The 24,217-nt window shown below is 43.4% G+C and overlaps 1 protein-coding gene across 2 annotated transcripts in view; it reads right to left on the bottom strand.

Annotated features, from left to right (window-relative positions):
• The window catches only part of CCDC186 (coiled-coil domain containing 186), a 59,981-nt gene extending 38,295 nt beyond the window's left edge, over positions 1-21,686 (bottom strand). For both annotated transcript variants that reach the window (XM_067537243.1, XM_067537244.1), the window contains exon 1: positions 21,485-21,686. The gene's annotated coding sequence lies outside the window, so the exon portion shown is untranslated. The remainder of the gene's footprint in view (positions 1-21,484) is intronic.
• Positions 21,687-24,217: the final 2,531 nt, after the last annotated feature.

Genomic DNA, 24,217 nt, shown 5'->3' with positions numbered 1-24,217 from the left:
TGGACCGAGTCCCCTGAGCCAGAGGGCTGGGAGATGCCCCCCCCCCCGAGGCCGGACCTGACCTGGAGGAGTTGCCTGAGGCTGAGCCATCCCCTGAGACGGGACAGGACCTGGAGGAGCTGCCTGAGGCCGAGCCATCCCCCGAGCCCTGGGATCTGGAGGAGCTGCCCCTCGCAGAGGAGCTCCCCGCCTTGCCACCTGTGGACGCAGAGAGAGACTGGCGAGCCTGCCGTGGGCGGTCTACCCCAGTGACCCCGAGGATCCCACCGATACAGGTACCTGGGGATATGGGGAGGAAGTGGCCCAGGGGCAGCCATAGCCGTGGCTGAGACAGGGGCAAGCCCCGTCGGCGTGTAGCGGCAGGAGCCCCGCCGACTTAGTGGCAACACCTTTGCCACTGCTAAGGCCCTGATCTGGGACGCAGTGGAGTTGCGTGGGCCTGCGTTCCCCTCCTCTCCCCCTTATCCTTGCCACCCAGAGAGTGAGCACCGTCCCCTGCTCTCCTGACTCAAGGAGACTGCTTGCCCGCCCTGCCTGAGGGCCGGGGCGACAGACTGCTTGCCCGCCCTGCCTGAGGGCCGGGGCGACAGACTGCTTGCCCGCCCTGCCTGAGGGCCGGGGCGACAGACTGCTTGCCCGCCCTGCCTGAGGGCCGGGGCGACAGACTGCTTGCCAAAGCTAACATTCCCCATGTAGGAAAGTGTAGTGGCCTTTCTCCGAGCCGGGGCCCGAAGAAGGGCCAAAACCACAGGGCCGGACCAGACCCTGTGCTACGAAGGCAATATCACAGAGCACTGAAAGGATTTCCACAGGCAGTGCAGAGAATAACAAAGGCACAGAAGAGAGCTGCTGCTGGCATCCTGAAGCCATCTGGGCCCCTAAGCCACAAGCCTGTTCACTGGAGTGGTGCACACTGAAGTCATCGTGGAGTGGCACAGGAAAGTGATCCACCACGGAGGAAGAAATAAGGCTGCTATCCCTAGAAACCTTCTGCAGAGGGCTGCAGAGTATCTCCATGAGAGTTTAATCAAGATCACTCAGGAGGCTACAAGGGACATCCCTGTGTTCGAAAAAAAAACTGCTCTGCATGGCCCCCTTCCCGCATAACCCTACAGGGGAATGAAAACACAGATCACAACTCTACCTCTGTTCGTATGAGTAAAACAATGAAAAGTCGATGACTGCGTACGGATAACTTGGGGTTGGACCAGGTGCCATCTTCACATTTAAATATCGTAAGGAAAAACATGCATGCTCATACTTACTCGAGATTCCTTTCCCTTCATCAGGCTTGTCCATCGCTGGGTTGCCAGGACCAGCTAGACTGCGGTGGAGTTGCAAAAATATCCTGGCTTGGGACATAACTGGATCCCGTCACAGCACACCTGCCCCCCAGCTCCTCCTCGCTGTTCATAGCATGGGTCTGTGTCTCGGACTCACTGAAGTACCCAGGGTGGCCTGCGGGGCGCCATGTATGGCATGCAGCTTGTTGTAAAAGCAGCAGGTCTGCAGCTGGGAACCAGATTGATTGTTGGACTCCCTGGCCTTCTGGTTTGCCTGGCGCAGCTCCTTTGCTTTTCACACAGCAGTGCTGCTGATTCCTGTTGTACTCTTCTGCCAGCATCCCCTGTGCAATCTTTTCTTAGACGTTCACATTTCTGCAACAGGGCTGCAGCTGTGCCTGCGGAGTCGTCTCCTCACAGGCCCAGGAGACCCAATACCTCCCCTCTACTCCGGGCAGCTGCACGTCTAGAGCACGTCTGGCATGATTAGTTGCTCACAACAAGGGACAGCTGCTAGGTGCACTCGCTTAGGTGGGCAATCAGGAAAAAGCATTTCAAAAATATACATTAAGGGCAGGGGTGGGGGGGTGACTTCTGATCTCTGTGTCCCTGGACAGTGGTGTTCTCAACTGTGGCCAGAGTGGTCACTGTCAGGCATTATGGGACAGCTGCTGGAGGACTGTTATGATCGACATAGGCCACGCAGTCTCTACACTCACATTACGTTGACCTCCGAAGGTCAAACATGGCTAAGCATCATTCGGGAAGGTGGTGTTACTGTATCACTGAAACAAGACGCTTACATTGGCGAGACACAAATATGAGCATAGATACAAGTACAAATAGGTTAGCGTCAACCCAATTTTGAAATGTACACCAGGTCAACCCTCCTGACACACACTTGCTCTCTCTCTAAATTCTCATTCTCTTTATGGGGTCACTTTCTATTAACATTAGTCTGTATCTTTATTTTACAACAAAATAAGGATTAATCCATATGGAAGCAAGAGAGAGACCAATAATATCCATTTTGTTAACACAACAATAAAATACCACCACTTGCAGGGCCCCCACATGGGGGGTACACTTTACCGGGGCCCACAGGCCCGGGGGGGCCCGGCTCAGGCTGCAACCCCTATTACCTCCATTACAGGAGGGGGCCTGTGTTAAAAGTTTGTACTAGGCCCAAAAAAATTATGCTTGGGCCCTGCCACCTTGGCACATGACTTTGGTCTCACATTCTATGTCTCATGGTATTCACAAGTAATGTGTAAGTTTCACAACAAACACATAAAGAAACTATACTGAGACAAACGCAAACGTGCTAAAGGAGAAAAACCAGCAAATTCTGACATTTTAGGATTCCTTGCAGTCTTGCTGCAAACTTGTTTCCCAAAACATAACTTATTTAAAAAGTAAAATGGTTCTGGCCTTCCTGATAGTGAAGACCATATTGAATCTTCATGTTTCAAATGCTATCCTTTTAGGTTTGTAAACAGATTGAATTCCCGGGGAGGGGAGGCTGAAATTCATCTCAATAGGATGTGGTAACTAGTTTTTTCTATTTCAATTGCTAACATTTAGATAGAAACAAATGCCCACATTTTTCATTACTTTACTGTTGAGCTTCATCAGAAACATCCATCCAATGTGTTTGTTTAAGCACGGATGGCCATCCCAGCTCTATTTTGATATTAATATAAAATAGCCTTTGCAAACGAATGGAACAAAGCAACAAATTTGAACATACATATAGCTGAATACACCAGATACTCTTTCAATTATTCAAGCAATTGTTTGTTACAGGTTTTACAAATTAAGGCAAGAAATATTCACCACTTTGTCACCTCAAATGTGTTGGTGATGCAGCTTATAAAATATCAATAAAATTTAGCCTAACAGTAGCAATTTTAAACTGTTTTCCTAAATCAAACCTGGCATTCTGACTAATATCTATGACGCTGACTATATACACTAATGTAGGATGTCAGTGTGGTCATGAAAAACACAGAACATTGACAGTTACGACAAGGTAAAATATTGTATTGACTGCTATGAAGGTGGCAATTATTTATATATTGTGCAAGCAAGTGGCGTGGTTAATCTCTAGTTGACGTCAGCACACATGATTAATAGTCTATTAGTAACCATGGCAGCTAACCATGTTTTGAATTTGCCAGAGACCTAGGCCCTAACCATGATATTTTAGTGCACCCAAGCCCATAAAGTAAAAAACCATGAGTCTAGTCTTCAAAATGATGATAATAATTTTTAAGTTCATTATTTGCTTTCTAATTTTTGAGATTTTAGGGTTCACATTTCAAGCTTTCCTCTCCAACTGAGGGCTAGATACTAGCTTATTTTGTATAAATGAAAGTAGAGAGGCTCATAATCACATGACTCCAGGAGTTAGAACTTTAAGGAAAAAACCCAACTTATTCAGGGGGTCGGCAACACTACTAACTCAGCCTTGCAAACTACTACTTTCATGGGAATGCTACAACATCTTTTGCATGCATCAGAGATGACTTGCAAATATTTTTCCTCGGTCACCTGATGGTATTTCCAAAATTTTAAATTTAATTTTTTGGGGGACAGGACTTTGAGTGAGTAAAACTGCAGTTTCAGCAACAGATGGGAGATAGGTAGATTTTTTGTTTTTGTTTTGTTAGTACCAGTGAATGGCACTGGCAAGAATGTGACGATTTTTGTTATTGACAGTAAAACAAGGTTACTTACCAGTAACTGATGTTCTTCGAGATGTGTTGCTCATATCCATTCCATTATAGGTGAGTGCACGCCACCGTGCACGGTTCCCGGAACTTTTTTCCCTTTAGCAGACCCCGTAGGGCCGGCTCTAGTGCCCCCTGGAGTCCCGCGTACATGCCGCGGTATATGAGGCACTGCCGGCCCCACGGCCCCTCAATCCCTTCTTTCTGCCAACTCCAGCAGTGGGAACAGAGGGTGGGTTGTGGAATGGACGTGAGCAACACAGCTTGAAGAACATCAGTTACTGGTAAGTAACCTTGTTTTTTTCTTCGAGTGCTTGCTCATGTCCATTCCACTATAGGTGACTAACAAGCAATACCTTTGGAGGTGGGTAGGAGTTACCAGTGAGCTGCCGTCAGCACGGCTCTGCCAAATCCCGCGTCCTCTCTCGCTTGCTGGGCGATGGCGCTTGAGCTCTGGTTGTGCGCTGTGATGGTTCCCGGAAAAGACATGCCTGCTGGTCGCAGAACTTGATGCACGATGTAACCCGCAAGGAGATGTCATCTCCTCTCCTCCTCCGAACCGTGCGGTTTGGGAAAAACACAGGGAGAAATTTATTTCGGTTACAATGAAATTGGGTAGCCACCTTGGGCAGGAAGGCTGGATGCAGCCTCAACTGCACCTTATCCTTATAGAATTATGTATAAGGGGACTCCGAGATTAAGGTCCTAAGCTCAGAGACCCTCCTAGCTGAGGTAATGGTGACCAGGAAGGCTACCTTTCCTGAAGGCACGAGCAGGGTGCTTGAAGCCAGACAACGATGAGGACCGCCTCTGTTGCTGCGAACAGTGCCGGCGAGTAGAGGTGCACTCCGAGAAGCTCAAGGTACCAGAGTGTCATCTCAGTACCAAGGACTTACGGTGCCGCTTACCGTTCAGTGACTGAGACTGGCGCCGCTCCGAACTCGGTGGTGCTGAGCCTGACTCCGGTGACCGGGTTCCAAGTCAGGGACTGCGCGGTGCGGGGTCTTCGCATGGTGACCAGGTTCCACACTGCCTCGGTACGGGGCGGCCCCTCGGGGCCGAATCCTCCGACGGTGACCGGGTTCTGCACCGCCTCGGTGCGGGCGAACTCGGTGCCATGGATGCGGAGCCAGAGCTGTCTGAGCATCGCCTGGCGGACCTCGAACGGTGCTGCCTCTTGGTCTGCGCTGCCTCCGGTGCCGGGGACCAACATCAGCGCCGAGAGGGAGACTCCGCATCCCAAGTCGAAGCAGGCCTGCTTGACACCGCCAACCTGGAGCGACTGCTGGGGGAGCGTCCTCACTCTACCCCCGATGGCCAACCGGCGGGAGATCTTCCTCCCCATAACAGGAATCTCCACCGCCCTTCGGGGGGGGCCCAACGCGGGCTTGCCCTGGGACACCAGCCCCTTCTCCCTCGGTGGAGGGGGGGCGGAGGTGGCATGGACAAGGCCAACAAGGCTCTTGCCACTTGAAAAGCCTCCGGTGTCGATGGCGTTGGCAGGGGCACTCTCCCACTCCCAGGAGTCGGGGGAGGCTGCCTGCTCGGAGATGCAGGTACCGGAGAAGACTCGACGGGCCATGGCCGGTGCATCTCCTCATTCGACCCTACCTGTACCAACGGCGCAGGGGAGTGTCCGCGCTCCACGCGCTGTCTCTTTTTTTTCGGCATCAGGGACGATGCTCAGTGCCAAGTTGAGGCTGGTGCCGGTGGTGCACTTCACACTGAGGTGACGCTCAGTGCCGTGGAGCGGGACAGCTCAGACGCCGGGCGGAGTGCTGCCTCCATGAGCAGGGCTTTTAACCAGATCTCTTGGTCCTTCGGAGTCCGCGGTTTAAAAGTCCTGCAGATCTTACATTTATCCTTCCTGTGCTCTTCCCCCAGGCACTTAAGGCACCAACTGTGGGGGTCGCTGAGCGGGAAAGCATTCCCGCAGGAGGCACACGGCTTAAATCCAGGCAACCGGGGCATGGCCCGACCACCCTAAGTCCCTCAGGGACTTCCTATCTAACTACACTTAACAACTACTTAAAACTAACTAAAGTACTTCGAATAACAGAGTTCAAATAAGGGGAATGGCAAGTGCAGAGAGCAAGGCTAGTTCCAGCAACCGTCATGGGCAGAAAAACAGGAACTGAGGGGGCATAGGACCGGCAGTGCCTCATATACTGTGGCATGCGCGCAGGACTCCAGGGGCACCGAAGCTGGCCCTATGGGATCTGCTAAGGGGAAAAAAATTCCGGGAACCATGCACAGTGGTGTGCACTCACCTATAGTGGAATGGACATGAGCAATCACTTGAAGAAGAATCCCAGGTATTATCTTCCAATGTAAAATGTGATAGCGGGAGGAAGATAGTGAGGGCAGCAAGGAGGACAATGATATCTGAACTCCTTGCATATAAAAAGAGTGGGCAGCAGAAGGAAAGCGGGCGCTAATTTGGTTTATCTCGTGGGTTAGATGTAGAAGTTTGGGGGGTTATATTGAGTCCTGTATTTCATTTGTTTTCTGATAAATTGGCCTATCTGAAGTTCTGCTACACAAGTATATGCAAGACTGAATTTTTCAGCACACACAGTAACGCACACTCACAAGACAAGAATCATGACTACATTTCTAAGTTCTGGGCTGCCTGCTAAAATGGGTAAAACTTCTTTTTGGCGTACATGACTGCTGTAGGAACGTTAGGGGAAAAGCAGACCTGGAAGTAGGTGAAGGGAAGATGGATCTAGTCAATGACAAGGTCTTGGAAAGCTGAAGGATGTGTATTATTAATTGTGCTCTGAAGGTTGATGAAGAGGAACCTCATTTTTCATTATTCCCTTGTGAACTGGATCACAGAAATACAGACTAATGTTATGATTATCACTTATGTAGCCTCTTAAGATTCAGCATTTGACATAATATTGAGAGTAAACTGGTTTAAAATCTTAAGGTCACGTTTTGATCTTCAACTGGAAAATTTTTTAAAGGGACACTGTCAGCTTATGTTTTTGGAAATGAATATTTAAATAATGCATTTTTTTGCCTTTGGCAGTGTATGTGCCGAATATATTTTTAAGTTTTGTTTAAAATACATGTAAGGGTTTTTCAGCTCCCTTTTTAATGTTTATCAGCGTCTTTTCAGCAAGCGAGAAACTGACTATCAGGGAAAACAGTGAAGCTGATGATACACAAGATACTGTCAAATGCGCAAACTGTAAAGAGGTGCTTTGCTAGTGTCTTTCAGTTCCAATAATCTTACAGGTATGTTGTAAGTATGGCCCTGCTTCCACAGTTAAGGAGACTATCAACAGCTGTAAAGTTAAGCATCTTTGCATTTGCAGGACCACGGCCTTTAGCAAGTATAAAATTTCAGACAATATAATTTCCAAGTCAAAGGTGTCAATTTAGAAAATACGTAAGTAAAAATATTTATTTTTCTGCTCATCTTTGTCTGACTCAGAGCACTTCTGTTGAGACTGAAGTGCCCTCAAATCCTTTTTTTCCAAAGTTTAATATACTTATTGGAGTCATTTAACAAAGCTGGGACCTGATCTGCAAAGTCTCTTGTTAGTAGAATCAAGCCCTTAACTTGTTTATCCATTTATGTCTGATTTACCCCATGATAGATATTCAACTCTGGTTCTTATCCAAGATTCACTCCCATACTCTTGCAAACTGACAACCAACCGTTAACTTCACTTTAAGAAATGTAAATCAGAGATTCGGTGGGATTTTTGTTTGTTTGATACACCGTGTCTCAGACACTGATCTTTAGCATTATTTTGTTGTGAAAAATTAAATTGTAAAGAAGTGCACAAGAGTAAGTTATATGCTTGCACAACCATATGACTGACCATAGTAGTAAGTTTATCATGCTGGATTACTACATGAGGAAAGTATCTGTGATCACATGTTAAATATTAGTACGGAACTAAAAAATGTTTTGCAATACTCTCCAGAAAAATAATAATAAACTTAAGGAAATTCACTCACTGAAGACTAGATGATGCAGATAGCATCTGTTTCAAAAGGTTTTCCAGTTAAAGTGCTGATTCGTTTATTTTAGAACCACAATAATGCATGGCATATTAGGTGGTAAGAGATTCAATTTTAACTTGCAATGGAAAAGGAAGGATTCCTGTCAATTCTTTGTCACAAAATGTTGTAGCCAATTAGTTCATTTTATCATTCACTTTAAATAAAATAAAAAAGCTACAATGTCAACTTGCTATAAGTTAGCCCATCATGCCAGCAACATACAGATTTCAGAACACAGGTCAGCTAAAACACTATATGCTCTCATATGCACCCACACTAGGGTGATAATTATTTCAGTCAAAAATTCATACCTTTAAAGTGGTACAAAAACTGTACCTAGAGTAGGTCTTACACCTTATGATTTCTTCAGAGGGACTCATTTACACACTCCAATTTTAAACAGAAAAGTCCTTCAACTATTTAGATCCTTTGTTTATATTCCTGGTTCATTCTCAAAACCTGTGATGATCAACAATCTAGAAATCCTCCAGTACCATTATTGCGTCTGTGGTCTTTTAAAGACCGCACTATCTCAAGGTCAATTCCCTTGAAATTCATCACAAAATATAGAAGCAAACACCTCTAAGCGGTAATCCTTCAAATGCTCTGCAATATCCATTAATCCTCCATATTGCTAACCTCATGAGCTCAGAATTTAGACGACTGACTAAAAATAAGAGATTTTTTTTTTTTTATACCTTTGAATTGCACATGAAATAGATAAAACAATTAATGTGTAGTTTGCCCTACTGGTCACCAGGAGAGGGGACTGACTATTCCTCCTCTCTCCTTCCTGGTTGTTAGGGTCCTTCCCCTCTACTGGCATCTGGCGAAAAATCGGGGTTTTACCCCTTTGTTTTTCTCTTCCTCTCTCTCCTGATAATGAGTGGAAGGAAGATCTACTTTTTCTTTTCTTCTATTACTAGTAGCTAGGGCTATGGGCAGCTCTCTGTATCACAGCAAAGAACTGGTTGTCTGTTCTGTGTGGTGCAGACTCTCTCCCCTTTCTGTGCAAGGAACCAGTGGTCCCCACAAAGTCAGGTCCATTTGCTCCTCTAACTCCAGTAAAGCTTCTTTGATTTGCATAACACTTGCTCAAGCAGACTGCCCATCAACTCCCACAGCAAGCAGAACCCAGTAACAAGGTTCTTGTTATTTACTTCTCCCACATCACCAAGAGGGAATGAACAGCATCTTCACGCTGCTCATGTGAATCAAGAACGTATTCAACGATGTTAGGTGCATGGGACTTGCATGTCATTCCAGTACTGGAGAAACTGAATCCAGAACAAACTTCTGTAAACAAAAGTGCACTTAAAGCAGTACAACCTCCCAGTGCGGATGCATTTATCACATAATGCACTTTTATATTTATACAGCCATTCCCATACAGATAGGGAAATAAGCTATAATGGGATAAGGTGCCTCTATATCAATATAACTGTGTTGTGCCAGTATAACCCCACAGACATGCACACGCACAGTCTTTAGTGTTAAACACCAGGTTAGACAACAAGGTGGTTAGAAGACATGTGGCATAGTGTTGACAGCTGTTGCTATTAGTTAGGGTGACCAGATGTCCCAAGTCTATAGGGACAGTCCCGATATCCAGGTCTTTTTGTTATAAAGGCACCTATTGCCCCCGGCACCTATTGCCCCCAGCCCCACCCCGTCCTGATTTTTCACACTTGCTATCTGGTCACCCTACTATTAGTGGTAGAGCTGCAACAGTGGAAGAAGGAAATTTAAAGAAATTCTAGTGTAGACCTAGCCTTACTGAACTGAGGAATAGAAGTCAGAGTCCCTTTTTGAACATGGGTTGCATGATTTTTTGTATTAAATATACTTGCTAATCTCTACCTATCAAGTAATACGCCAACAAAAAATTGAAATTACTCAGTCTGTAAGGCAGGCTTATGATGTAAAATTAATGGAAAAAATCTGCTTTGGATGGGATTTCCAGAAGCTAGTCCTGGAGTCATATGACAAACTTGAACCAAGAAGGAAAATCAGCTACATTATGTATAGGATATGGTACAGTTCACCAAACTTTAAAATACTTTTCTCTACAATTTTCCAGTGCCACTGGTTTTGACACAATAATGCAGGACTAGTACATCCTTCAAAGCAATTGGAACAGTTTGTCATTGATTTCACTATTAAAGGAACTCATCAGCCCTGGGCAACCAGTCCAAAAGAACAAACCACAAATTTTCTTAACCATACTTTAAAAACAGTTCTAATGAAATCTAATACATCTATACAATTAACCATGACTGCCAGTGGGTTGTAAGGTGCGAAAGGAAGATTTTTTTTTCCATGAAAAGTGCAAGGCATCTAGATCAGAGATGTTAAACAAAAGAATACACAGCTTTTCCTGACTCTTCCTTTAGCAAATATAAGCAATATGACTTTAGTTTCCATGAGCAAATTGCATGCATTACTGCACTTACTCTGAAAACTCATGGTTACAGGTCATATGGTGTTGCAATAGTTGCCTATGCCAAATGGAAGGAAAAAATAGAGAGAACCACACCCACAAATTGAGGTTTGCTGTAAAGCATACCAGATATGTTTGACTTACTCTGCTCCACCTGTTTATATATGTAAAAACAACGTCGACTTTCGTTAATTAGGGAAAAGAACTCAGTGACCTGATTTTCAAAAGTACTAAGCACCCGGGTGCATCTCTTGACTTCACTGTGTATTATGGTTGCTCAATAGCTCTCAGTCAGGCCATAAGATTCTAAATACATCTTTAGCTGAAATTCAACTTTTTTTTGTTAAAATGGAATGAGGTTTATCTAGGTCTGCAAGCTACACATTGACTCATGTTCCTGAGAGATTATTCAATTAAGAAAATACTTTATCTGCACACTTTCTGACTTAATCCTCTATAATTCATGTTAAAATAGGTCAGTCCTATTAATGTATATGAACCAGCAAACTCTCCTTAAAATTATTCCTTACTGTGACGTCTACAACAAGAGTCAATTATAAATTAGTTTATGAATTATTTGTTGTCCCATTAAGATGTGCACATGCCTAAACTGAGTAACTGGTCTTACTGCCATAACTAACCCTTTACTTTCCTTCCATCTTCTTCTTCCATGTTGTTTGCTACCTTCACTTGTTGCTTTCCATCTGGTATTAGGCCTCAGTCCTGCAAGATGAACTGCACGAATGACCCCGCTACATAACAGCATTTTTCTGCTAAGAAAGCAATTGTTAAAGCTAATGAAACAACACTGATCTTAATTAACACTGGGAAAATTTGTAAGCATTTGCAAGAAAGCAATTGTTAAAGCTAATGAAACAACAGTGATCTTAATTAACACTGGGAAAACCTGTGAGCATTTGTCTGCTGCAGTGCAATCTAGAGTGGATGCTGTAGTGTAGACAGGGTTCAGCTATTTACCACACTATATCATCCACCTCCTATATGCCCGGTCTACAGTACAGCTTCCATCACCAGGAAAAAACTATCAATGATGTTTCCAAATCCTCTAGATTACCAGAAAAAAAAAAAAGCAGTGTATAAGTATCAATGGGACAATTTATTTATAAAGCTGTCTCTGTGTTCAAGGGCTTTGAGCAATAAAAACCTTGAGTACAAGCAATTTAGTCAACCCACTCTCCTCCAAATAGAAATACCAAAAATGACCATAATTCAGTGTAATCTAGAATAGGGTGAAGGACGTGTTTATTTGGGGGGGGGGGGGGGAGTTAATTACTAAGACTAATTGGATGGAAAGTATTCAAGTGTATAAGGTTGTTTAGAACTTTCTTGATGAACATACACCATAGCTAGCAAATTCAAAATAGGATTGGAGAGGATTACGTGGCAAGGCCTTCATTAATACCACTAAGTATTATTAGCAAGATCATAACTGTTCAGACAAATTGACCCCATGTAGAAATTTTCTCCTAGTAATGCCATAATACCAAATATATCATTACATGTCTTTTACACTATCTTGTTATAAACATGATGTTAGAAAGGCCACTGTAAAATTAAAAATATATTTTCCACTATCTTTTAAAAAGTTCCTCTGCCACAATCCACAAAAGCTGCATTAAAATACATATCAAGAATCGGAAACACGGAAACTTGTCATTACAACTTGCCATTTTGTTACCAATTGAATAATTGTAGGTAGTTACTAGAGAAACAAACCCACATGATGCTGATGCCATGGGACATAGTTTACACTTTATCACACAGTAGTAGTTTTGCACTAGGGTTGAATTAAAGAATAATGACTTGATACTACAAAATGTTCTGAATTTTTATATAATTATGAGATTTGTTTTAAAAATCAAATTTTAATTTAAAACCATGAGTCTCATGGTCACTAGACTATAATCATTTAATTAGGAAAAGAAACAGATCAGCATATCAACTCAGTGTCTATGAAATGCATAGATAGGCATTTGTCATCACAGAAAGGCTTTATGACACATGTCCTCTAAACATTTGACAGTCTAACAATTAAAACTGAATAGAGAGCTCTTGTAGCTTGGACTATAAGATAGATAAGATATTACCCAAATCTCAAGCATTCACTCAGCTGAAAATAAAAAGGCCGAACACATCTTTCTACTTCAGTAGTTCCACAATTTGGGGTTTTTTTGTTTTTGTTTTTTAATAGAACAGGATATCTTCAGTTACTGTTTTATGTTCTTTGCATAGCTCAAGATAATTAGATGTCCTGCTGTATTTTCAAATCAATAATAAAATACACCTTTAATTTGCATGGTGGCTTTCATACAAACTGCATCTCAAAACACTTTACTGAATTAAACAATTTTACCAGAGATAAATGGAAGAAAATTTAAGTGGTAGACACAAGGGAGAAAAAAAATGTGTTTTCAGCCAAGATTTGTAAGACGATGAGGAGTCAATTAGCTAGAGAAATAAAGAAATTGTGTTCTACGTGACAAGAAATACAAAACAGCAGCCTCTCATACAGGTCCATCAGTCTTGGTTATAATTAATATTGTGCATTATTAGGTTAGCATATTTTATTCTCTCTCTAGTACGCTTGCAACTAGTTATATATATGCTACGGAGTTGACAACTAAGGCATATGCAGAGTGACAGAGAAGAGGTAGCTGCTTGAAGTTCAAATGAAAAAACAAAGGTCCATGAAGTCAATAACAGCAAATCTACGAAGGATTTTAACAATAAAAGGAGAGTTGGAATCAGATCCTCAAAATAAATATTGGGCCAGTGGTGCTGTTTGAGGATGATGCTCATATGATCAAATGTTTTTTGTACATGTGGAATCTGAAGAGATGGGACTCAGGGAGACCAGGGCAAAGGACAGTGCAATGGTCAAGAAGAGGGGAGTAAGAAGGGATAGTTTCAGATAAGATGGAATTAAGTCAGTGACACGTCCAGGCATCATTGTGGTGGTAGCGGTGATAGGCACAGGATAGCAAGTGTAAGTAAATTGGCAGTCAGAGTTCAAGGAGAGTTTATGCTTGATTGCCACTGATTTCTCAAAACCTAGACTTGCTTTCATTTTCAGTAACTCTGTTAACCATCACATCAACAAACTGCATCTAGACGACTGGCCAGCAACTCCCATCAGCTTGGTGGCTCAATTTTCTGCATGTTTTCAGCAGCAAAAACATGCACTTCTGCATCTGTTCCAGTCTCAACACTGATTTTGATTGGCAAGATAGATGAATGATTACCAGAGAGATGCCGAAGTTATAACAGTAACTACCTTTTTAACAGTTCAGTTTCCTAGGGTTCTAGCTAATTGTCATCTTGGGGAAATTAGGCTTTATCAGTCTAAAATCTTCCTTGTAGGTTCAAGATTCCACTCCCTCCCTCCCCCCACTTCCTCCCTTTATAAAAGGAGAACAAAATCCTTCTAGGTAGTACTGCTAGTGCAGATCGGTTGCTGTGACCCAAATGATGGGCAAAAATTCATGAGATTGCTGTTGGACATCATGAGAAGGAAAGAAAAAACAACTTGAAATTATACAGCTACCAATGATATCCAATAGTTGTTAACTCTGTGGCAAATACAACTAATTCCAAATATAACAGAGAATAAAATATGCTAATCTAATAATGCACAATATTTTATTACAGATATGATTGAGGCACCCATTTCTGGCTGAGAACTTCATTAAATCAAAGATCGAGAGAGACCAATCATTTTGTAGCATGGACAACTTCTTACTACAGAGTCTCATGTACTCCTTCTCTGCCATTTACAATCACATGAACCACTTCTCTGCCCACACAAAAATTGCACTGAGCACTTACTCCTAACCTTAATTGTGTAACGTCCCTGTGGCAATTATAGTGATTGCTCATACAGAAGGATAATATGAGGAAAGCATTTAATGTATTTTAGTGATGTTTCAATGGAATTTAAAAACTCAAAAACAAGGAAAAGAGATTTCACCTTGTGATCAACTAGCTACCAGTCATTGGTCCATGAACAGCAGTTTGAGAACCTCTGTTTTTAAAATAAATTGCTTCTGCTGCATCTTGTACTGCATGCAATTCTTTCCAGGACACGGTCCTCATTTGATCATATTATTGACCAATCTGCAGTGTTCACTTTGCTTGCTGATTTCCAATATAAAGCCAGCAATCCTGTATTAAATTCCATCCCATGGTTTCAGAATAGAGTATGTATGAAAGACACCATGTAATATAAAGCTGTAGTTTAGTTCTGTGTACTAAATAAGATAAGAATGATATGTTCTGTGCATGGAACAAGAGTGGACTATGCCGCCAAGTGCTGCCGTACATGGGTTTAAGCACCATTAGGGAACAGTGCTTGAGCTCAACTTAAACATGGCTCAACAGGGTTACAGATAAGATGGTTTATAACTTGGCTTGGTTTGAACTAAATCATGTTTAAAATCTGTGTTTTAAAGGTCTTTACTTAATATAGCATAACTTTCTATTTGACTGTTTGATTGAGACAAGTAAATTATCATCATTACTATTTAGGCAGTGTAGTTCTAAGCAAAATGGCAGTAAAACCATCTGAGCTCTGTCTACAGTAGCACTCCCACTTGCAGTAGGCAAATGTATGATATTTCTCAAAAACTGCTAATGTAAGACACTAGTCCGAATTATTAATTGGGACATCGTTTACTTGGCTCATGGAGCGGGAGCCAAACTGTGTTACAGGCTGCGTGTCTACACAGGGAAAGTCAAAGAGGATTGTAACTATGGTAAGGGCACAAATCTGTTTGTAACAAGAATGGAAAACTGTGAAAAGTCAACTGTGTGTTAAGGCTGTAACAGTTCTATAAACACAAGTGTGACTTGACACAGCTCTCTGGACCCAGTGTAGAAAAGGCCACACTGTGCTGTAAACACTAAGCTGAAGCAGCAGGGAGGGATAAGGGTAGACTGGTAGCTTACTCTACATTTCCTTGCTTTTACCCAGCAGACTATCATTTTTATTTTGATTTAATTGTTTTTTATCCTTTTTTTTTTTTTTTTTAAAATGGTTGCAGGTTGCTCCATTTCAGTGCCAAGGTGCAAAGCTCAGTATTGCATATCTTCAAAGCACTATGACTCATTCTAAAGGAACTGGAAGATAAGATATGCTCCTTTAATTGGGTGTTCTTTGATTGTGTCACAATTTGTGCATTACCTTAGTGTATATTTCTTACATGATTCTTTGGAGGTATCTTTGGGGTCTACCCCCGTCTTACAAAGGCTTCATATTGTGATCTAATTGACATTTTGCCAGTGAAACCAATCACAGCTCAACTTGCAGATAAACTTGAAAATGGAGATCTGGGAGAAGAGTTGGAATCTGGGGGGAGCATAGGCTCTTATAGCAGAGATAAGGGAGAGACAAGAGGGAACATACAGGGGAAATCAAATCAGTATCTTAGACTTCTGTATACTAATGTGAGAAGTATGCGGAATAAACAGAAAGAACTTGAAATGCTAGTTAATAAACATAATTATGAATGACATAGTTGGCATCACAGAGCCTGGGTGTGATAATACACGTGACTGGAATATTGGTACAGAAAGGGACAGCTTGCTCAGGAAGGACAGGCAGGGAAAAAGGGGAAGAGGTGTTGCCTTACATATTAAAAATCTATACACTTGGACTGAGGTTGAGATGGAAACAGGAGATCAACTTGTTGAAAGTCTCTTGGTAAGGATAAAAGGGATAAAAGAACAAGGGTGATGTTATAGGGGTCTACTATAGACCAGCTAATGAGGAAGAAGAGATGGATGAGGCTTTTTTTAAATAACTAACAAAATCGTCCAAAGCACAGGTGGTGATGGGAGACTTCAACTACCCAGACATCCGTTGGAAAAATAACACGGCAGGGCACAGATTATCCAACAAGTTCTCGGAATGCAGGAAGGATAAGAAGTATGGGCAAGAGACCACCCTGGCTTACCCTGGAGATCTTCAATTATCTGAAACTCAAAAAAGAGTCCTACAAAAAGTGGAAACTTGGTCACATTACAAAGGATGAATATAAACAAACACCACAACTATGTAGGGACAAAATTAGAAAGGTCCAGGCACAAAACGAGATTAAAATAACTAGAGGCATAAAGGGTAACTAGAAAACATTCTACAAATACATTAGAAGCAAGAGGAAGACCAAGGACAGGGTAGACCCGTTACTCAATAAAGGGGGGAAAAACAACAACAGAAAACGTGGAAATGACAGAAGTGCTAAATGACTTTTTTGTTTCAGTTTTCACCGAAAAGATTAGTAGCAACTGGACGTCTAACATAGTGAATGCCAGTGAAAATGAGATAAGATATGAGGCTAAAATAGGGAAAGGACAAGTTCAAAATTACTTAGACAAGTTAGAGGTCAACAAGTCATCAAGGCCTGATGAAATCCACCTTAGAATACTTAAAGGAACTAACTGAGGAGATATCTAAGCCATTCGCAATTATCTTTGAAAAGTCATGGAAGATGGGAGAGATTCCAGAAGACTGGAAAAGGGCCAAATATAGTGCCAATCTATATAAAGGGAAATAAGGACACCCCAGGGAATTACAGGCCAACCATCTTAACTTCAGTACTCAGAAAGATAATGGAGCAAATAATTAAGCAATCAGTTTGCAAACACCTAGAAGATAATAAGGTGATAAGTAATAGTCCGCATGGATTTGTCAAGAACAAATCATGTCAAATCAACCTGATAGTTTTCTTTGACAGGATAACAAGCCTTGTGGATGGGGGGGGAAGCAGTAGATGTGGTATATCTTGACTTTAGTAAGGCTTTTGATACTGTCTTGTATGACCTTCTCATAAACAAATTGGGGAAATACAACCTAGGTGGAGCTACTATAAGGTGAGTGCATAACTGTTGGAAAACTGTTCCCAGAGAGTAATCATCAGTGGTTCACAGTCAAGTTGGAAAGGCATATTGAGTGGGGTCCCCGCAGGGATCACTTCTGGGTCTGGTTCTGTTCAATATCTTCATCAAATTATTTAGATGATGGAGAAATGATCTGAAGTAAATAGGATGAAATTCAAAAAGGACAAATGAAAACTACTCTACTTAGGAAGAAACAATCAGTTGCGCACATACAAAATGGGAAATGACTCTCTGGGGAAGAGTACTGCAGGAAGGAGTCTGGGGGTCACAGTGGATCACAAGCTAAATATGAGTCAACAGTGTAACACTGTTGCAAAAAAAAAAAAAAACCCTTCTGGGATACATTAGTGTCAGTGTTGCAAGCAAGACATGAGAAGTAATTCTTCCGCACTACTCAATGCTAATTAGGCCTCAACTGGCCTCTACTGTGTCCAGTTCTGGGTGCCACATTTCTGGAAATATGTGGAAAAAATGGAGAAAGTCCAGAGAAGAGCAAAAAAAAGATTAAAGGTCTAGAAAACATGACCTATGAGAAAAGACTGAAAAAAACTGGATTTGTTTATTCTGGAGAAGAGAAGACTGAAGGGGACATAACAGCTTTCAAATACATAAAAGGAAGGAAGGGAAGAAAAAGAAAGAGGGAGAAAAATTGTTCTCAACCTTTGAGGATAGGACAAGAAGCAATGGGCTTAAATTGCAGCAAGGGCAGTTCAGGTTGGACACCAGGAGAAACTTCCTAATTGTCAAGGTAGTTAAGCACCGGAATAAATTGCCTAGGGAGGTTGTGGAATCTCCATCATTGGAGATTTTTTAAGAGCAGGTTAGACAAACACCCGTCAGGGATGGTCTAAATAATGCTTGGTCCTGCCATAAGTGCAGGAGACTGGACTAGATGACCTCTTGCAGCCCCTTCCAGTCCTACGATTCTGTGATTAGGTTTACCAATGGAACTGGATTTGTTACAATTACAATGCAAGTCACTGGGCACCAGAGTCTGTTAATATTTAGACTATCTGGTTCCAAGGTTAGTGTACATGGTCAAAGTGGATCTATTCATAACTGTAAAAATAAAATCCTACATTAGTAATGGGTTGGCCTGGGGCCCAAAAACAGTAATCTTTGAACAGGGTTTGGAAACAGTCTTTAAGCTCTAAGGGCTTGCATACAAAAGGTGGGAGGAAGGTAGGGAGGGAAAAGCAGATAAATAATCCTTCATTGGTGGAGTGGCAGCAGTGCAGAAACGTATTTCTTAATTTTCCCAGTGTAGAAAAGACCTAACACCCTTCCAGCTAAACTGACATGATCCTAAATCTGGTCTTGTCTATAGTGTTCATCCACCCATCAAACCAGTGCAACTCCACTGGCAACAGCACTACTGTAGTCTTGTTGCAGTAGCAGCATTTTAGCTACCATGTCATCCAATCCTGCCCAGAGCAGGTCTAGATGACTCAGCTGTCAAAGTTCCAATTAATCCCTAATAGCCTGTCAATGTGACAGCTCCCAACACCATTGCTAGTTACAACACTGTAGTGTCCTGAGTTGGCTAAGTCAGCGGTTTTCAACCCCTTTTCATTTGTGGACCCCTACAATATTTTGAATGGAAGTGCAGACCCTTTTGGAAATCTTAGACATAGTCTGCAGACCCCCAGGAGTTCACGGACCACATATTGAAAACCACTGGACTAAGTCATGGGTTGAGTTTGCCAGTGTGTACCAAAATGGGTTTTTAATTGAAGGAGTTTCCAAAACTTGCTACAACCCTTCAATTTCAAAGTTACAGAATAGCTGAAATACAGTACTGTTCCATATACGCTGATCAGTCAGACTCGTGTGTTAACTGTGCTGGAGCATTACTATATCATAACAAGGTCCCTCCGCAAACTTTTTGAAGTGCAGGCAGGACCAAAATATCAGTGATCAGGAGACCAAGATGAGCAAATAAACTTTAAAGGTAAAGTCATTAATAGAGGTCCATTAAAGATGAGTATTATAGTGGGCACACACTAGTCACTTTTAAAATATAAATCTCATGTGCTCCCAGGAGTTAAGAACTATAAGCACTTTTGAAAGAAAACATAATCCTAAAATGCATAATATATTGCATTTTAAAAGTGACTATTGCATGTGCACTTGTCCGCACTTTTCTAAAGCCAGTTTCGCTGTTTCCTTTGTAGAGTCAGTGTATCAGTTTCCCCTCTTCATGAGGGTCTTCCAAAGAGCAACAGCACAAAAATATATATTGTTTTTCAAATAAAGCAGGAAAATGTGACTGTACTATTCCAAAAGCTGGCAGTGAAGACTCAATGCAAATGAAAATACGTTTAAAAATTATTTATTTTTATAAAGCCAACTAGCTTTCACCTTGATAATGTCCCTTTAAAGTCAGCATCTAAATTTAAAATTACAAAGCACTCTGGGATTTTTGTAATGACTGCTACATTGTTAGTATTAGACTGTTTTATTTTACCTCTCATAATGGAAATTCAACTAGAAGAAAAATAGGAATACTGTATTAAAATGAAAGAAGAGGACAGATTGGGATCTTCATATACAAAATCAATCACACAAAGTAACCTGTCTAGGTCTGCGCAGAGTCCCACTGAGGTCACTGGAACTCTGGGTGGGTTTAAAGGGTCCACCTATATATATAGTTTTGCAGGATAAAAGCTACACATGGACTATGCAGACTGACTTTTATTTTCTTGCCTGAGCTGCAGTGAAACCTCCCATTTTCAAACCTGGAATAAAAGCTGCAAACGCAAGGCTACATATCGTACTGCAGTAATCCTGCTAGGTTAAAAAAAATCCCATCATGTTCACTATCCCACAGCCTTCACATAGTTTAACCACAGAAACTGCAATTATATAATAGAAGCACGGAACGCAGAAACAGTGGTAAGGCTTTGTACACTCTATGCATCACGGCAGAAAATATAATCAACATTTTCCATAGAGGAAAAGAAACAGAAATACAGGGGGGAAAAAAAAAAATCAGACAATATACACAACAGTAGCTACACCTTTAAAGCTTCTGAATGAGGAAATGGTATAATGCTGCCTAGTCAGGACTTTAACCTCCTCCTAGCATTCAATTTCTTTTGCTTTTTTTCTCTCCTAAACTTGACTCTCTCCCACAGTGTCCATAAGTTGCTGATGTCACTCAAACTGTAGCTGGATTCCTTTGCAACAGATTCATTGAAATCTTATAGCAACAAGTACTTGAAAAGGCCACACACAAAAGCCCTAAGTAAATTTCATCTGCTGTAGTTTCCATGGTACAGAATAACCACAGTTAACATTTTATTATTACAACGACAATTAAATAAGTTAATCTTGCAGTCTGACGACTAGTTTTTGATGCACATTTAGGGGCAGCTCTGGCTGTCGGTATTTGGAGAAACATCCCAGCTCCTCAGGGTTTCATTACTAATAACTTGAGCTACTTTGGAGAAGAACACAAGAGTATTAACCGGCGTCGCAACCCACTAGGCACAGCAGCGGCATCCGTGACGATCCTATCCAAGAACATATACAGAGGCATCCCTAGAATGCTGCCTAGCAAGAGTCAGAACTGCTGGGTTCTCTCCCTCACTCCGGGTGTGTACGCACCGCTTGTGCACCGCCCTGGAGCCGGTGCTACAGTAAATCTACCTAACCCACAAGATCACCAGCCTTTTTACTAAGTGCTGCGAGAGCCTGAGCGCACATGAAACATGAGGATCAGCCGGACTCTCTTGCCCTGGCACCAGTGAAGAGCACCTGGTACAGGAGGGGAAGGGGGGGGGGGGCAGAGTCCTAAACACTGAACATCTGGGATTAAAACTCTAAGCAGCACCCGATGGGGGTGACGTGGGGAAGCCAGTACTGGGGGCGTGTACAGATCAGCCAGGCACCCTCAGGAGAGCTGGGGAGGGGGAGGGAGCCCGTGGGCTGAAATGCACCGAACAAACCCTGCTCCTGCTGCTGCGGCTGCAACAGACAGACAGACAGACACCGGCTCTCTCAATTTCAACCCTCCCTCCCACTTATTACCACCAAAGCCCCCCGATTCCGACTGGAAAGCCTCCCCACCCCCGCCAGGCGCCTCTTACCGGCTTGTTAGGAGGGTGGGAGCCAGGGCGGCAGCGCCTGCCCCATGGCTGCGGGGTCCCCCCGTTTTCCTCCCCAGCTGCTGCTGCGCAGCTCCTCCCGAGAGCAGCCAAGCTGACACATCGACCAAGATGGCGGCCGCAAGCCGCCCGCCCGCCTGCCTGGGCTGGGCGGGGCTAGAGCTGGCGCGCGGCCTGCAGTGGGCACTGCCTGAGCCGGAGTCTCTAGCAGCCGGGGCGGGAGGATGGAGCGGCTCGTTGGCTGTGTGGAAAGGGTTCTGCCCCCCCCCCCCTTTTGCATTGCACTTCCGCCTCTCCCTCACAAACCCTGCAGCTGGCATAGGCCTATGATTAACTGCAGTGGGCAGCCCTGCTGCTGAGGGATGCCTCCGGCACCTGATGGAGCAGGAACCACTCCTCCTCAGGGCTTGTCTACACTGAGGTCTGGTCTACACTGGAGAGTGTTGTCCACCGGCTTGGGCTGATCAAAGGGAGGTGGGGTACACACTGCTATCAGCCTCAACCCCTCTCTCCCGCAGACAAAACTGCCCTGTTTTTTCAACAGAATAAAACCACCTGGAGGAGAGGTGTAGGGCTTTTGTCGGTGACGCAACCTCTGTAGAAGCTGCATCCCTTACATTGGCCATGGGGCTGTCATTCTTGTCCATTGACAAGAAAGCCCCAACCTGGGCTGCTGCAAGCCCAGGGGTCTGATTCCCACTCCTGGCTGGAATGGGCAGCCATACCAATCTGACTGTCTAGTCCTGTAATTGACAAGCCTGTTCCCTGGGTGGAGGAGGGGCAGGTGAAGAAGCCTGGGACTTCTTGTCCCAGCTCCCAGCCCTGAGCAGGAACCCGCCCTCCCGGCTTGCAGCAGACCAGGCTTCTCGCCCTGCTCCCAGCTGGGCATGGGAAAAGAAGCCCAGGCAGCTGGTCTCAGCTCTAGGCTGGGAGCCTGGGCCAGAAGTCTGGGTGCTTCTCTACATGCTCCCTGCCAGGGCAGCCTTGTCAGTTACACTGTGAAATTGACATGGCTGTCTGTTCTGGAGGAGAGTGGGGAACAGAGAAGCCCAGCACTGCTTCCTCCTGCTCCTGAGAGCTGGAGATGCCCGCAAAAGTGCTTGTGTAGCCACGTTATGTCAATGGGAGAGCTGCTACCACCACTCTTTTAGGTGGTTTTAGTATGTTAATGGGAGAGCTCTCTCCCACGCAGCTACACAAGTACTTATGCTAGAAAAACTTCTCTTTCTCAGAGGGGTGTTTTTTTACAACCCTGAGTGACAAGTTTTACCGGCATAAGTGCTAGTGGAGACAAAGCCTTAATGAGTTGCCCAACTAGAAAAGCAGTGACTTTAATCCAGGTCTCCCAAATCCTAGACCCCCCTGTCTACACTTACCTCCAAGATTCAGTGGCAGTCGACGGGAGTTATGCAAGCTACACAAAAAACTTGCGTAACTCCCATCGACTTCTCAGCTTCTCTTCTGCGCGCCGTCTTCACTGCACTGCGCCACTTGTGAAGGTGGTCTCAGTGCGTCAATTTCTGGATCGACTGAGCAGGTCTTCACTGACCGCTCAGTCGATCCAGAGAAATCGATCTCACGGCAACTTTGCCGCCGTCAGTGTAGCCATAGCCTTAAAGTATGTCTATACTGATGGCGGGAAAGTCGCCACTGCCAGATCGATCTTTCTGGATCAAACGAGCGGTCAGTGCAGACCCGTGCAATCGATCAGGAAGTTGACTGAGTAAAACCACCCCCTCAAGTAGCATAGCACTGCGTCGATGGGAACGCGGTTCCCGTCAGCGCAGCGCTGTGAAGACACCGCGCAGAAAGGAAGTCGCAGCAGTCAATGGGAGTTACGCAAGCTACTCTGCATAGCTTGCATAACTCCCATCAACTGCTGCTGAATCACCAGGTCAGTGTAGATCAGGGTCTAGATTACTGCCCTAGCCACTAATTTTTAATTAGTCATAAGCAAGCTTACTAAGAGTCCAAACCTGCAACCCTTAATTAAAGAGTGATCACACTGACTTCAAGGAATGCTCACCTATGTTAGGGGTGCAGCTTTGTGCCCTGCATTTTTTTAAATTTTATAAAAATATATAGAACACATTCATCCATATATTCTATGACTAAAACATTAAAGACAAACTTATCCCTCAAGCCACATCCATTAGCTTCCCAAGTGCCTGCATGATCATCTTGCCTTCAGTCCTCATCCTCCCTTTCTTGTCTTTTCTTCCTGTTATGATTATTATTTGTATATATTATTTATACACTCTGTGCTCAAAGATGAGCAAACACTATACAGACAGATTTCAGGCAATAAAAAAGGATATGGACCCATAGACTCAAAAGGCTTATAGTCAAGGACTCCAATCCTGAGAATGCTTACACACTTATTTGACTTTACACACATACATAGCTCCACTGGGTAAACTTAAGCATGTGTGTAAATGTTTGCAGTATCAGGACCTATAATATAGACAAAGACTCAACTAGTTGTAGCAATAATTGGGTAGGAATGACGGGAGAGATGGACAAAGCTTAAAAATATAATATCATGCAGATACTTAAGGCTAGCTGTTCACATGTTGATGGTTCACATGTTATGTTCACAGGTTGATGGTTTCTCTCTGTATGTATATAGACATACACACCCATGCATTCTATGGCTCTGAACCTGCATTGTCTCATGTGAATAATTTTAAAATGAAAGCTGAGATTCCCATGAAA

The sequence above is a fragment of the Emydura macquarii genome, unplaced genomic scaffold (assembly GCF_026122565.2).
Source record: "Emydura macquarii macquarii isolate MOO-44397 ecotype Brisbane River unplaced genomic scaffold, CSIRO-AGI_Emac_v2 contig_3692, whole genome shotgun sequence".
In the NCBI taxonomy this organism is placed as follows: Eukaryota; Metazoa; Chordata; order Testudines; family Chelidae; genus Emydura; species Emydura macquarii.
This window is presented reverse-complemented; position numbering and strand designations above follow the sequence as displayed.